Source organism: Pseudorca crassidens, chromosome 5 (assembly GCF_039906515.1).
Source record: "Pseudorca crassidens isolate mPseCra1 chromosome 5, mPseCra1.hap1, whole genome shotgun sequence".
Classification (NCBI taxonomy): Eukaryota; Metazoa; Chordata; class Mammalia; order Artiodactyla; family Delphinidae; genus Pseudorca; species Pseudorca crassidens.
In genome coordinates, this window is record NC_090300.1 from 128057467 (window position 1) to 128074804 (window position 17338).

General features: G+C 32.6%; 1 pseudogene; it reads left to right on the plus strand.

Moving 5' to 3' along the window:
- The first annotated feature begins 1438 nt into the window (after nucleotides 1-1438).
- On the plus strand, nucleotides 1439-1873 carry LOC137224561 (small nuclear ribonucleoprotein G pseudogene; annotated as a pseudogene).
- The last annotated feature ends 15465 nt before the right edge of the window (nucleotides 1874-17338 follow it).

Sequence of the window (17338 nt, forward strand, 5' to 3'; positions counted from 1 at the left end):
ACAAACCTAAAAATTCCTACTAATGAAACAACTTGAAAAATTGGAAATTATAAATGCTTAAAAATAAAGAACACTAATCCCTCACTAGAGATAACCCTAGCTAAAATTATAATTACTTTCTTTTCAGTCCTTCTGTGGATCCTGTGGTTCAGACTCAGAGGCACAGGGCACTTAGGAAAGTTAATGTTTGTATCACACTCTTTTAGAAATGTTATAAATGTTTCATGATAATTAGAACTAATTGTGACAACAATTATTTTTAAGGAAGAGCAAATACAAAAATGCATGTTTGATTTTAATTATACAATTCCTATGTTTGTCTTTCATTTGCCATTAAATATCATATCTAATCTTCTGAGGACTTAAAATTTGTTTATATGAAGAAATTTCATATTGGAATATCATGATAATAAGAAAAATTCTCCAGGTCTAACAAAACATATATTAGTGTCTAGTACAGGCACAAAATAAAAGTTCGATTCAATAAAAACTTAGAAAACGTTGAGAATTATTACCACTTTTTTTCATAAGAGCCCAATTTCAACATAAATGCACTTTCATATTTATTTCATTGATTTTTATGTAATGGATCAGAAGATTTAGGTAAGATTATTATGCTATAGTGTTAGATGTTTCAGTTTGTTTCCGTGTCATGAGTAATAAGCTGTGATAAGCACCTGGGTTTTTTCCATACTTATTGTCGCAGAAGTTATTTTTACTCAAATGCTTAATAAATATGTTCTTTAAATTATGTCCTTGTCTTCCTCTTGCTCTCCCTCCCCAGCAGTCTCCAGGATGACTTTAGGGTCCAAGTGAGTCTGGAATGCTGAAAAAAATCTACTATTGTTACACACCCATTATCTGAAAGATGTAGCAGGTTAAGGTGAGTATAAATTCACTTATTCTCCATCTTTGGAATATTTTAATTTAAAAGGTTCTGAGTTTTCTACATTTTGGGATTTTTACTTAAATTATTCTGTCTTATTTAATTTTAATAACTCAAGACAGTAAAATAATTGTTGGTACTTATTTATAACAATTTTGTTGCAAATGGGACCACACTATTCATATTGGTAGATAGACTAGATAAACAAATAGGTAGATAAACATAGACATATACATATTTTAAAGAATTTCTGCAAATCCCTCACAGGTTAATTTCCCAAAACACTTTGTTTTAAATACTCCAATTTTTAGTGGAAAAATTATAAAAATATAAATTTTGTATATATATATGCTGAAATAAATTGTACAAATAGATAGATATAGATTTATATATCTGGTTTTGGTCAATATTTATGGGTGAAAAACATATATTTAACATACACTTTTGTTAAAATGATGTATAAGAAAAATATCTAGTTATTATATATATATATATATATATATATATATATATATATATATATATATATATATATATATGAGACCTCTTGAGCGTGAGGGACAACTCGAATTCCTTTTGGCGGCATCTTTGAGCTCGTCGAGTAGACATCATGAGCAAAGCTCACCCTCCTGATTTGAATAAATTTATGGACAAGAAGTTATCATTAATATTAAATGGTGGCAGACATGTCCAAGGAATATTGAGGGGATTTGATCCCTTTTTGAATCTTGTGATAGATGAATGTGTGGAGATGGCAATTAGTGGGCAACAGAACAATATTGGAATTGTGGTAATACAAGGAAATAGTATCATCATGTTAGAAACCTTGGAAGGAGTATGAACAATGGCTGTCTTCATCAGAGAAATCAACTGCTTCCACTTGACCCCTCTCCACATTTTGCTACGATGAAAATTGGGTCGTGTACATTTTCTTACTGAACTTTTTTGTTACATAAACTTCTGTAATAGTCAAAAAAAAAAGAAGAATTTCTGTAGATACCTTGAAAATCAAGGACACATACAGTTCAAAGAACCTTGATTAAAAATAGAGGAAATAGTTTGCCAACTGAAAGAGGTATCACGGAAGTTCAAAAAGTTCAACTTTGAGGAAGTTTACCAAATGAGTTGCAAGGTGTTACATAGAGACATGTATTATTTTGCCAAGGTTGGATTGTGTTGTATTCAGAGTGGAAATACAGTTTCTTAACATAAACAGGTACAGCACAGGTGTTTAGGAAAAAAAAATACTCTTAATGACATAAAAAATGGTAATTATATTTTAGCCATTAGGGGTTATTTTTTTTTTCTTGTTGCAAGGGCTCCAGAAGTTGGAATCTAGATTAATTCAAGTAATTTTCTTTTCTCTGGAAAACTGTTCATGTAGCTGGCATTTAGCTTTTTCTCACCAATTAAATATTATATGTCTCAAATACAGTTGATTGTGTATATTTGAATTTCAGTTAATTGGTCAATTCTTGCCAGAAGTTTTGCATCTTTTAGTTATTCAGAAGAATAAATTTTCCACAAAGCAGTGTCATAATATATTATATAACTCTTTTACAACTTAACACATTATTTTATATAATTTTTAAAATATTTAAAACAACTCGAATTCATGGGAATTCTTGTAAATGTTGTTTAAAACTTACTATGTTAAGTGCATATACTTATGTCGATTCTGAGCAAGTGGATATTATTTTTATTATGGTCTACAGAGTCCACCATCTCTCTTTACAAAATTTCTTAGAATATTCCCCTAGTTATTTATGAAAGGTACAGAAGTTTGTTTTTTAATGATTAAAAAACTTACTGAAAAGATGAAATATATTCATGTACATATTATATACAATAATATAACTCCTTGTCTTTCAACAATATATACGATAAACCCAAATACCTACCATTGGATTTACTACAGTGGTATGCTGGTGCTGGTTATTATTAGCCCTCAAGAGTTTATTATTCAATTTCAGCAAAATTTTACAAGCAGGTTACTAGCTGGAAATAAATCATGGTGGGACTATAACACATACACACAGAAATATGCAAATCCTACAAATCAAGATTCTATTTTTCCCAGACTGCCAGTTTTTAAACATTTACCACCTCACCAATGGGTTGTCTTCTCAACTTCTAGTACTTTCTACTTCAGAAACTGTTCAAGAAGAGTCTCTCTCTTTAGTCCTGTTTTTTTTTTTATTATTATCCTTTCAAATGTCCTATTCAAATATTTCTCTTTGTGAGTCCCATTTTTATCATTTTATTAAAAATTTCATAGTTTGAACCATGTTATCATTTGCAGACTATTCTCAATTCCTGCTCATACATTTTCTCAAAGTTCCTTAGAAGTACACATTTTAGTCATTTATTTGTAAAATTATGAGTAATTTCAAACTAGTCTAAAAAAAAAATTCAACACAACCGACATTGATTTATCTTAAAAATTGGTCCTCCATAAATTCCTGCCCTCTTTGTGCATGTACCACACCACCCATTGAGAGATGGAGTTGAATCCTCTATGTTACTGAAACAGTGCTGCTTTGATCAATAAAATATAGCAGCAGTGACCTGGGGCCTATCCTTCTAGAGGATTGGTGGTTACAGTGTCCTATTCATATTGCCCTGGGCTGCCATGTCTGAGGTCTGTGCTGTGGACAGAGGACCCAGGTGGGGGAGCATAGAAGTGCAAGCAATTTTTTTAAAAAAAGAAGTGATCTAGTTTTATTGAGCTTCCATATTATCTGTCCTGCACCCACCACCACTGGTTTATCCTAATAGTCTGCTAGAGGACGTGTCCCTGGGACAGGGTTGAATGAGTAAATGATGGTTGGGACTGAAAAAATATTTGCTGCTAAGAAAGCTGTATTTTAAGCTAAACTGATGTCAGTTTCTAAAATCCACATATAATTAAATACATCAGATAAATGTTCTGTTCCTGTGGCAGAGATTATCTTCTGTTCTTCGATAGGTATTGCAAAACATCATTTCTCTCCTCACTGACCCTAAATAGCACCTCTTCTCATCGACTCTTCTCCTCCCCACCTTTACCGTTAGCCTAATTCATGAAGGTAATATCACTCAGGTGCAACTTTTCTTGTTAAGGATCATCCCCTTGCCTACGAAAATGTTGGTTGCATATATTCTCTTTTAAATAAGTCTAGCTCCCAGAATGATTGTTCAAGAAACTACTTCCTTTCTCCATTGTACTCTCCGTATTTCCCCTCCTCTGAATCAAGTATTTCTTCCTTAACAAATGAGCAAACTTGTCACGAATCTAACTTATTCTCAGAATTTACATCTATTTAAAAAAAAAATTCTTTATAGGCAATTATCTTTATTTTATTTTTAGTACCTATTATAGATGGTTATGTTATCTCTACTTGATTCAAATAACTCAAAATATTGACAATTGCATGCGACCTCTTTAACTAAAGAGGTTGTGTTGTCTAAAAATTTCTTTATCAAAATGATAAAGGAACATGATATAAAATACAATACAGAAAACTGAGAATTAAAAATAACAGAAAATGCCATCTTCTGTATGTAATTCCTTTACCCATTGATTGATCTGTTGAGCCCACTTTTCCACACTTCCAGTTTTTTTTTTTTTAGTACTTACCTCTATTTTCTCTATAGCATGCTTCATGTTTTTTGCTTTCTTACTTATATCTACTGATTTTCTATGAAAGATGATGATTGCTTATATATTTACCCCCATTTACTCTCAGGGTTTCTTTCCAAAATTCTTTTAATATATTTCAAACATCTGTGGGTAATTATATTTCAATTGGAGACCTCTTATGACTATGTAAATATTATTCAATGATAAGTAGTATATTTTAGTAACATATATGTTTTCCTGCAGCCTTTTGTTTCCCAAGTATTAATTAGCAATCTTCTTATTTTTAAAATTTGCAGGGTTTTTTTGTTCTAATCTAATTGTTTTGTAAAACCTCCAACATAACATCCAACAACTTAGTAAAACACTTCTCAAACTGATTTTGCAACAATCAAATCTACCAGATAATCTATTATATATGTATATGTTTTTTTGTCCCTTTGAAACGTCTTTTCTGGAACCCTCCATCCTCTCATTCCAAACTGGACTTGTGACTTTGTAGGAAAATTGCATAGCTGTTGTCCTTTGAATTCTTCCTGTTATCATCCTATGAATTTCCCTCTACCATATCCTAAATTAAGTTCACTTTTTCCAGGATCCTGTGTATTTTTAATTGTTGTTGGACATTGTTCATTTATTCCCTAAGGAAGGATTTCTCAGTCACTTCTGCATGCACAGGGATGGGGGTACAAGCAGGTGGGCAGATACCACATCGGGAATGGTACCAAGCTACACATGCCCAATTCCTTGTCACAAATTAACTAATCAGATTGAGCACTTCATCTTTCAAAGAGAGGAATAAATGAGGGTTGGAAAGAAAATAAGATCTTTATGTTAAGGGAGGGCCTTTCCCGTGGAAGGAATCACCAGAAATAGTGAATATTCATTTCCCCTAATCTTCTTTATTTCTTGCCTTGGGTACATCATGTATTCAGTATTCATCTGACTGGGGATGTTATTACCAAAAATATGCTGTATTTTATACTTTTGGAAAATGAAAGAGTTAATAATTTTGTCAGTCATCACATACCTCTGCTATCTATATAGCCAAACAAACATGTCAATAACACCTTTCTTCATTAAACATTTGGGAAATATCCTATACATATAGCTTTCCTTCATAGTTCAGTCATATTCTTCCTTCCTCCCTCCTCTCCCCTTCTCCCTCACCCTCCTCCATCGTTTTTCTTCCTCTTTCTTCTTCTCCTTCTCCTCATCCTCCTTCTTCTTCTCCTTCTTCCTCTTCCTCTTCTCTCTCTATTTTTCACTTTATAATTTCCAACTCTAGTTATATAACCCATTACTAGACATTTGTTTAAAATCTCTGCATGGATGATTGCTACTTCAGCTCCAGCATTTATTCTGAATCTATAAATTCCTATTTCAAATTGCCTGCCAAAAGTTAATGTGAATATCCTGCTAGACTATAATTCAACCTGTTAAAAGTTAAACCTATCTCTAAATAAGTTTGTCCTTTCATTTTTTTAATATTCTTAATTTTCCAACGAGGCATCAACTTGGCTCATCATGTCACCATTTTCCAGGACATTCAAGACAAAAAAAACTTGATATCATTGTCTAGCCATTTCTCCTCTTCAACCTTCTTATTTTCTCAGCTACAAGGATATATTATTGTATCTCTGATAAGTCACATTAATTCCAAGCTACTTACTGCCTCTATTACAAATGTTGCAAATTCTACATATGTCCTCAGCATTCCTCATTTGGGTAATTGCAATAATGTCCTGTTTTCCCAATATTCCTGAAAAATGGCCTTGCTATCTAATTCTTAATACTGCTGGAAAAAATAAATTAGCCCATTTGCATATTTGAACTCTCTATTGCCTATGGAGTATAGCTTATATTTCCAATACAAATCATTCCACTGTTGGGCTAAATTGCTACTGCCTATACATGAAATATATTCCTCAATAGCTTACAAATATATGTTTTTTTTATTTTTAATATTTGTGCACTCTAAGTCATGTGGAAGTACTTGTTTATATAAGAAAAATGTTGATTTTCACTTATGTTATGGACTGAATGCTTATGTCTCCTCAAATGCATATATTGAAACATAATCCCCAGTAGTATTTTGAGGTGGTTATTTGGGAATGATGAAGTCATGAGAGTGCAGCACACGTGAATGGGATTAGTGCCCTTATAAGAGAGACCCCCAGAGAGCTCTTGCATCTTTCCTGCCATGTGAGGACTCAATGAACAAGGAAACAGGCTCTCACCAGACACTGAATCTGTGTGCCTTGTTCTTAAACTTCCCAGCCTCAATAACTGTGAGAAATAAATTTCCTTTGTTTATAATTCACCCAACCTATGATTTCTGTTATAACAACCTGAACAGACTAAGACAACATATCACACTTTCTTATATTTAGGCAAATCCTCAAGTTTTCTAAATCACATTGTAAAGTTTAAATCAGAATTTCTAAAATCAGTTTATAGTTCAATGTTTTAATGGATTTTACTCAATTAAAAACATCACATCTGATCTTTTACAACTTAAAAAAAATACTCTTTTCATGTTTAAAATGGACATGGGGCACCTTCATTCTGAGTTTGTGTGAGTTCAAATAAATTTTATTGTAGATCTAGGCTACAAACTTACAGGAATGTTGTAACAAGATTGTTATAACTCGTGAGGAACTCTGGGAGTTTTAATCCTGGTTCTGTTATAAACCTGCTGTATGACCTTGGCAAGTTAATCTATATCTGTGTATTTTTATGGAAAAGATAATTGCTGTACCTAAGCACTTTGATAAACATGTCACCACTGTATAGTGTAATATACAAGGAAAACCAGAGAGTCACAGAATGTATGACCTGAAAGAGAACATGAGGGAGTGTCCTGTTTATAGTTTGAATCTCAAACAGTACTGTCTATAAACAACTAGTCACATCACAGAAGATTCAATGTCAACTGTAGTTGGAGTGCCAGGCAAGTGACATTTATTTTAAAATTAAAATTTTAAAAATTTGATAAAAATTATTTCCTGCATATTTTGATCATTGATTATAAAATCAAGTAACAATGGTCAATTATATATATGATATAGTTTGCCCATTTTTCCTTATATTTCTAAACACTATCTTACATTCATCCAGTACATTGTTTGTTACATGTTTGAAGATGGATTGTTAAATTCATAGCTCTTTACTTTTTTCTTTAAAAGCCTGATTTCATATCTTATCTGTCTTTGTATTTTTTCTACAATATCTGAGATCTTGCTTCCACTTACACTAGAATCCCAACCACAAGCACATTGACTTATAAGTTCAGGAAAACTTATATTTTGCTCTCAGACATGGAGGTGTTGAAGAAATGAAACCTTAGGGCAATCTTATTTAACTTAGATTTGTAGAACCTTATTCAGCACACACTATTCTTAAAAGGGTGGCTTTAATTAACTAATGTGTTCTTTTATTAACTTCCACATGCATATGTTCTTTATAATTCTACGTTATATATCCTTATGTTAAATATTTTAAACATCCACTTGATTATAAGAAATATTATGGTATAGCAGAATTTGCTAATTTTGAGAAGAGTACTAAGCCAACATGGGGAAAAATCTGTTCTAGGCAATAAATTCACTAGATATTTTAGGCATGTGAAATCAAAGGTTGAACAATTTGGATTGAAAAAAGAATGACAGTATCTGTAATAATTCTGGCTTAAAAGCTGCCTTCACTTGTTTGTAAACTGTATATACATTTTGAGTAGGAGAATTTAGAGGAATATACTAAATCACCAAGCCTTAGCTATGAAGAAGGTGCATTAATGAAATTCTTGGTATAGTATTATTTTGGGTATTTCATATTACTACTTACTGATCCATTCACACACCTTTTTTAAAATCAACTTTATTGCGGTATAACACATATATAATAAGATGCAGCTATTTTAAGTAATCAGTTCATTAAGTTTTGAAACATATACTTACTTGCATGAATATTACTAAAGTTTCAGATTATTTTCATTGATTTGAAAATTCCCTCTTGATGCTTTTACAGGCAATGTTTCACCCACTCCTTGCTCTAGGCAACCACTGATCTGTTTTCTGACAGTCTAGATTAATTTTTTCTCTGTTAGCATTTGTTTAGCTTGTTGAATCTGTGAGTTTGTGATTTTCACCTAATAAGGAATTTTAGTTGACAACTGTGCCAGTAATCATTTGTTTCATCATCACTTTCATTTTACAGTTGAGGATATTAAGCCGCCAAATGAGTAGGTGGCTTGGCTTCGATTGTATGACTGGTTAGAATCAAAGTCAATCTCAAAAACTAATTCTTCTAACTCCTTGACCAAGGATTTCTCATCTTTATTACTGTGTACACACCACAAATAACGAAAAACACAATACGATGAATATTTTAAAGTAGTGATTTCTCCTTATATTGTGCTGAATATTTCTAAAATAGAGCAAGTTATCTCTTCACATTTTTTTAAAAAATTTCTTCATATACTGAACTTACAATTCAATTGGGTTGAACTTTTAGATATTAATCATAAATATTTTAATTCTACCAACTTGGACTGTATTTGGAGCTAGTCATGGTTAACATGAAACTTTTTTTCAGTGTTGCTATGAGAACAGCCACTAATCTACTTTCATAAAAAAAAAAGTGACATATTTTAAACCAGACAGAGGATAACCGCCTTTTGTTTATGCTTTAAAATGTTAAAAATGTTAACATTTGGCTTATTTGTCAAATGTTACTCTTTTTAAGTAACTAAGTTACTAAGCTCTCTTAGTTACCAGAATAACAACCAAAGACAAGACAATTTTGTGTAAATTGAACTTAATTTTAAAAATGTATTTATCTCTTAACATCAGAATACATCCTGACAATAAAGTATTTTAAAATATATTAAAACTAAAAATAATAAATAGTAAAGGAAATTCTGAATGTGACAGTGTGCAATATATATATTAACTCATACTTACACTACTGTGTATCAAGTAAATAACAGTGAAATAGTAGAGAAAACGTTTTTGAGTTTGTATGTTGCAACACTGTATTAAGAAGCATGATGCATTTTTCTCTTCACTGATTTATAATACTTTTATTTACATGGCTAAATATTCCCCACCTACTGTTTCCCCATCTGAGCAATAGAATTGAGTTTACAGTAAAAAAAATATTAACTTTATTTTAAGAGCATTTACTGAGACCCTAATCTGTCCCATGACATATGCTAGGCTTGAGTATGTACACAAGGGATATGTCTTGTGGAGGAAACACACAGAATACTGGCAGAAATCAAATAATCAAATTACATTTCTTGATGGGAGGAGTAGAAAGCTGAGACCTAAAAGTTGAGTGAATTAGGCAGGTGAAGAATGGAGACAAGTATTGAATGCGTTCCAGGTAGTAGCTTTCCCCAAACCTACATCTTCAGAAGTCAAGGCCACCACTCTCTTCTCAGAAAAATGTGCATCCACGTGGAAATAACAATCACAAATAAATATACTTATCTGGGACTTACAGATGAGATTCATGGGAAAAAGACAGGAATTTGGGAATTAACTTCTAATTTGTATGGAGAACCACAGAAATGATGGGACTGCTTGAAACATGAGATTTTAGCATTTGAACAAAGAATACCCAGTCTTGATTCCTAAGGAACTTTATCAGTTAGAGGACAGATAGAGTAGGAGAGGCCAGTAAAGTCTTCTGAGAAGGGGTGGCAGAGTTGAGAGAAGAAGTAGCAGTGTGAAAGGGGGAAAAAAGAATAAAAATGTATTTTTAAAGGGTTATGAAATAATGTCATTCGCAGCAACATGGATTGAACTAGAGATTATCGTATTAAGTGAAGTCAGAGAAAGACAAATATCATTATCACTTATATGTTCAATCTAAGAAAGTGATACACATGAACTTAACAGAACAGAACTAGAGTCACAGACATAGAAAACAATCTAACAGTTACCAATGGGGAAAGCAGGGGTGAGGTGAGGGATAAATTAGGAATTCAGAATTAACAAATACACACTAGTAGATATAAATAGATAAACAACAAGGACCTACTGTATCGCACAGGGAAATATATTCAATATCTTGTAATAAACCATAATGGAAAAGATTCTGAAAAAGAATATGTATGTATAAAATAAAAAACTGAATCACTCTGCTGTACACCTGCAACTAACAAAGAATTGTAAACGAACTACAATTTTTTTTAAAAAAAGAAGGATTGATCAACTCTGTAGAATTCTGTTGGAGGTAAATTGAGATAAGAAGAGAAAAACACATATGAGACTCAGGAACTCGGAATGCCAGAAAAAGTTAATAAGAACAGCTTTTTCAGGGACTATGTATATATCAAAACATGATTGGAATTGACTGAGAGGTAAAAGCAAGCTGGTGAAGTAGAGAAGTCACAGGACACCATTCTCTGAGGAAGTTTACATGTTCTAGGGAATAAACTTACTGACAGGACCTGGAAATAGGGTCAGGACAACTTTAGTTTGCTTTATAAGGAGAGACAGTATCACTTTTCCACAAGCTGATAGAATGATTCCATAGAAAAGAGGGTTCGATGTTCAAGAGCAGGAGGGAATAATTAATGAAAGCCATTCCTGAAAAGGGAGAAAGAGTACAAGGGAAGCTTTTGATCTTCTGTTAAGAGGAGGAAAAAAGTAGTGAAGAATAGCAAATTTGTAGATTTGGGGGTGCAGTAAGTAGTGATTATTGTTTGATGAATGATATTTACTCTATGAAATGTGAGACAAGGTCATTAACTGAGGATAAAGTAAAATTGACAATTTCTGTAGACTGCAAAAGTAATTTTTTTTTTCTTCAACTAAGCTAAAACCTGGGACTTTACATTTCAAACACTAATTGCAGCCCATTATTATTTTGGCCTTGAATATGGTATATGAAGAAGAAGGAACCGAAGAGAATGTTGGGGATAACTTTAGTGGTGTACTGTCTGTCATGAAGCCAAATCATGCTGGAACTATTGAATCCAATCTAGTACCTTCTTTCTAATTCTATCATTTTTCCACTTCCTTTGTAATTCTTCTTCAAAGAAAGTGTGTTTTGGTGCGCACACACAGTATAGGACCATGGCATATAATGAAGAGAGTTTCCATAATACTAGTCATTTATGCAAAGTTGGACAGTCAGCTATTCCCCACCAACAGGGACAATAATAAAGATAATGTTATGTTAAATAATTTATACCCATGTAATCATTATTCTTAAAGTGATCTTTGGGTGCTACAACTTTTCACGTGCACATTTTTGTGCCTTTTCAATAGATACAGTCACTTTTTTAAAAACAGGACAGCATGTTGTACTTTGTAATATCCCATTGGCACCCAGTGTTACTTTGTCAGCTGTTCACTATTGGCCTTTTTCATGGATATTTTTGGCCTAAAAATAATGAACAGGTGGTACAGAGGTAAGAAGCCATGTGGGTGTTAACGTGGCATCACTTTCTGCAGAACAAGAGGAAGTGTTTCCAGAATCTCAGGCTGCCAGTCTACTCAGTTGGCACCTGTAGTCTAAACTGGAACACCATTCTGAGAGCAGGCATGTTGCCATCGTAACAGATGGTTGTGAGTATTGATGGCCAAGTGATCATGTATGTACATCAGTTGTGGATGTTGAAAGCAAGCTGCTCATTTGAGAAGGTCAAACAGCAGTCTGTCCGGAGCTCCCACAAATAACGTTAGAGTGATAGCTGTCTATTTCTCATATTCTATTATTTATCTTCTTATTTACACTCTCATACAATTACTTAGATTGTGTTCAGCCTGAGAAATCTCATATCGCAATCAATAGAACTCAGTGGCATAGCAGATGCACTGAATGTGGAATAAGTAAAATAATTAATTTTGATTAAAAAAAAAGTGGGGAGGCTTAAATGTCACATAAAATGAAGGGGAGTTGACAGTTAATTACATGAAATATATTCTTTTTAAATAAGATTTTTTTGTCTAGTAAATTTATTTTCAAACAGCCCTCAAGGTTCCACTAAATTGACCAGGCTTATTATTTATTAATTTTTTAAAATCAGCACATTATAGACCCTGTGAAAGGTTCATAGAGCATTGTTTCTAGTAGGTTTTGTTCCCTAAATAAGCTCAATTCAAATACTACCAATGTACAATGGCATAATTAGTCATCCAATTTCAAATGAATAATCAAAGATATCACAAGGCACACTAAAATATATATGTCCTCCAATAACTTACATTCAAGTTTGTTCAACCAACAATATTTTTATGAAAGAATAAATAAATTTAAACCAGTATGTGTGGCAGATTCTAAGAAGCCTCCTCCTCCAATTATTCCCAAATCCTGGTACGCAGGACCTTGTGGAATTCCCTCTCTTGAGTACTGGCAGGACCTGTGACCAATGGAAAATTACAAAGGTGATGTCATCATATTACTACCATTATTGTATTACATAACCTGTAACTTCTATCTTGCTAGTGGACTCGCTTCATTGCTTTTATATTTTATATGCTTTGAGGAAGCAAATGGCCATAGTGGAGAGGCCCATGTGGTAAGGAATTGAAGGTCACCTCTGCCTAAAAAGCCAGCTAGGAGATGAGGGGGACCTCTGACTGATAAACTAGCCCAAAAAAATTAGTCTCCAGAAGATTGCAAGGATCTGAGTCCTACCAACAATGATGTGAGACTGGAACCTGATCTTGCTCCAGTCAAGCCTTAGATGCACTCCCAACTCTGATTGATACCTGGATTGCAGATTTCTCAGAGATCTTGAAGCATAGTACCAAACTAATTAATGACTGGATTTCTGACTCTAAGAAACTGAAATTAAAAATCTGTGTTGACTTAAACCACTTAGTTTGTGTTAATTCATTAAGAAGAAATTCATAACTAGTATAATATGTTTATTAATAGATTAATGAAAAATTCAGGTAATAAAGGAATCTGTAGGACTACAATGGCAAGGAGAGTTTCATAGAGGAGATTTTCTTTAAAATGATAGAATAAGTGTTGTCTGCATTCCTAGAAGACAGAGGAAGTATGATCCATAAAGAGAATATCATGAATGCTACAAAGAATGTTAAATGATATGGAGATAAAAATGAAAATTTCTGCCCAGATGACTCCACACTTTTGTCAACCTTCTTTACCTTTGAATATCATCAATTTTGGAGTTATTGGTATGTAGTAGATTCTCAGTAAGTTTTCTAAATAATTACAAAATTATGGAAAATTGGAGGAATAGTGCATGTATGATAAAATAATAATACTGACATGCTAGATGAGAGATTATTTGGTGAATAATTGATTAAATGACAATATTTTGTGATAAGAATTATCACAAGAATAACTGACATTTACTTTGTATTTCCTATGGATGAGCAATAAGCAAGTTTTCTATATGCATTATTATATTTAAGACTGGTTACAAGTCTGTGAGTTAGCCACTATTTTTTGGCAATATATATACCAGCATGGTAAGGCTTTTTTGGCAATATATATACCAGCATGGTAAGGCGTAGAGATGTTAAACTGATTGTGCAGAATCTCTCACTCTTGAAAGAAGTTGAGCTGGAGTTTAATTACAGGGTTTCTGATCTCAAAAAACAATGTTCTCTACCAATACAAAAAGCTAGGCAAATGATGAAAGAATGGAAAATTAGGAAAGAATAGAAAAGCTGGATAATATAGTTTTGAATTAACAATGGAGTAAAAATAAAAAGAATGAAAAAGCACACACACATTATAATCGTAGCTCTATCGCTACAGAATAATGTGATTAGAAAACATTTTCATCTCTAAAATAATAATTATTTACTAAATAACCTAAACCTTACATTGTAAAATTCCATAATTCTAGAAAAGCATGAGAGGCTCATTTTGAGATCTAAGAGTTAGAAATTTAAACATAGTGTAACTATAATATATAAATATAATGTGTATATATATATATACACACAATTTCTACCTTTTTTAAGATTTTGAATTAAAGTTTAATGGAGGTAACAATATTTCACCTTATTATTTCATTTGACAGAAGGGTTTTTTAGAATACTTTCTTAAAAGTACAGTAAGAATGAAGGATTTTATGTTCTAAAAAAACAGGGGAAAATTACAGTAAATGGTCCCTAAAGGGAGATGGGAAAGGTAAATCATAGTGCAAGGGGAAGTATTGTGTTTTAATCACACGGAAACCTGTTTTCTTGTGGAAGAGAAGGGAAGAGAGATGAAATTATGAATTCAAGTGTCAGAAATTACTATAGTAGTTTTTTTAGTAGATTTTTAGTAGTTTTTATAGTAGTAGTTACTATATTATGGCTTTGATTTGCTCTTTTCCATATGGATTAAGTATATTAGTTTATAAGAAGAAAAGGAAAGGGAAAAAACATAATCTGAAATGACTTGAAGTAATCACGGGCAGTGGACAAAGAACCAAGTTCCTTGAGGATCATCAAAGAAAAATCAGAGATTAAGAACTAGTTGCTACTAGTGACTATGAATATATGGAATAGTGGCACCTATTTGATTTTATCCATCAGCATTTAGTTGTATAGGGGCAGGTTTAGAGAAATTACATGGAGAGATTTTAAACATGAAGAGGTATGCTTAGAAAGTTACAAAAATGATAAAATGAAAAAGAAGTTAAAAACTAAAAAGAAATGGTCCCTGGATCTCAGTTGTATATAAAAAAGATATAGCCTGTGATGATAAAAATCTATGGTTAGAGATTAGGATATTTAACACAATAACTTCAAGGATGTTTTAGTTCCCAAAGATCTAGTATGTGATCATAGGATGGGTGACAAAAATGTAATAGAGAAAGTTATTTATGGGAGATAATATTTTTTTATCAATGAGATGAAGCCATTCTAATAGATTAGAGAGATCAGATAGGAAGATATTAGATTAATAAGATAGTATCCCTAAAAGAGTATGATTACACAATGAAGAACTGTAAAGAGAAGTATATCAAGGTGGTACAATCAACAAAGAATAGTGAATTTTGCAAGGATGGAGGAGAAATCGTTTGGGAATAAGGAACAGTGATCTTGAATCCCAGCATGAAGTCTGGGATTCATGAAAACATAAAGAGCTTCTTTTTACATGAACTGAAAAGAAAACAGCATGCTCAGTTAAAAATAGAGTTAGAAGGAACTTCGAGACAAGAAAAGTTAAGAGTACAGCTTAAGATATTGACATTGGAACTGAAGATTTAGTACTGATAGCAGCATTAAAGGAGTGAGGGAATGGAGAGGAAACCGCATCATGAAAAAGGAAATTTAGAGGGTTACTAGAGATATAAGAATAAAGTACAAGACTGATGCTCCAAGAAGCTGATATGTTGAGCATAGACCAAAACCAATAGGGATAAGTGGTTAGTCTTGATGTTTTCTTGCAGAACAGAGAAAACCTTTAGGTTTAATGAAATACACCAGAAGCCTGGAAGGGACAGTCTAGTAGTTATGGTATGAAGCTGGGCATTACTTTTCCTGAGTTAGTACAGCCGAGGCTGTCACAAGACTCGAATATCTTGCAGGTATGAGAAGACAGTGGCTCCATCTGGCCATTACTCAGCTCATCCTTGCTGGGGCATCTTTCTGCTGGGTTGGATATATTGGTTCACCTTGTTTGTCATTTTTCAAGGTTCTGACTTATTGGCAAGAGATGTTGCAGTGATTACAAAATTTTCATTCCATAAAATAATCACCATAGTAGTTATCTCAGTGAGTCAGAGATAATGGTAACAATGTATAGGAAAATGCTAAGGCTGAGGGAAGATTTGTGTACCATATGCTTCCACTGCAGGAGTATTGCTGCAAATTCAGTTTTAACAGCCAAACTAAAAATGGACACATAATCAGTTAAATGATTCATGGCATGCAGAAGGGAAACAGAAATGTTAAGTAAAAAAAAAAAAAAAAAATACACAAACCTCATTTTTTTTTATTATTAGTAGTATTTTTTATTGAAGTATAATTGATTTACAATACTGTGTTAGTTTCAGGTGTACAGCAGAGTGATTTGCATATATATATATACACATATATATACACACATATGTGTGTGTATACGCATATATTCTGTTTTTTATTCTTTTCCATTATAGTTTATTACAAGATATTGAATATAGTTCCCCGTGCTATACAGTAGGTCCTTGTTGTAGGGCATCCTACTTTTATGTCCATTTTACAGATGAGCAAAATGAGTCTCAGAGAGATTGGGTAACTTCTCCAGAATTCCAGAGCTAGGGCCTAATCTGTCTCTGATCCTAATACAGTTCTATTATATACTCATGTTATTAACGTCTACACTTTACCATTTTCCTTGAGATAGTAGTCACAATAATTATGGGGTTTATATCTATAAAGCTGCCCAAAGAGGACCTGAATTTGAACAGGAGAAAAAAAAACCTCATTTTAAAAGAAAAATATATTTTCTGATATTAAGAACTGAGAAAAATTTCTTTCCGTAAAATATGAGCTCTCTTTTAAAAAAGCTGATGAAAAAAAAAAAGTATTTAATGTATCCCTACAAATGTCAGGAAAAATGTTTTGAAGTTTTAAAAAATAATTTATAATATTCCTCTCTTTTCTTCTCATGCATCAATTTATTCATCAGTAAAAATGGAATTACAAATAATACATACTTCATGAGATAATTAAATGAGCATTTTAAACTGGCTTAGCATTGAGCAATATACATGCTTTGGTAATCAGCGAGGCACAGTGAAGGGTTAAGTCTTTTCAGAAAAAAAATAAGATCCAAACAAAAGACCTAGTACACTTATTAGGGCAGAACAGAAGTATACATAAATGTAAGATCTTACCTTCTTCAGGAACAGATCTCAG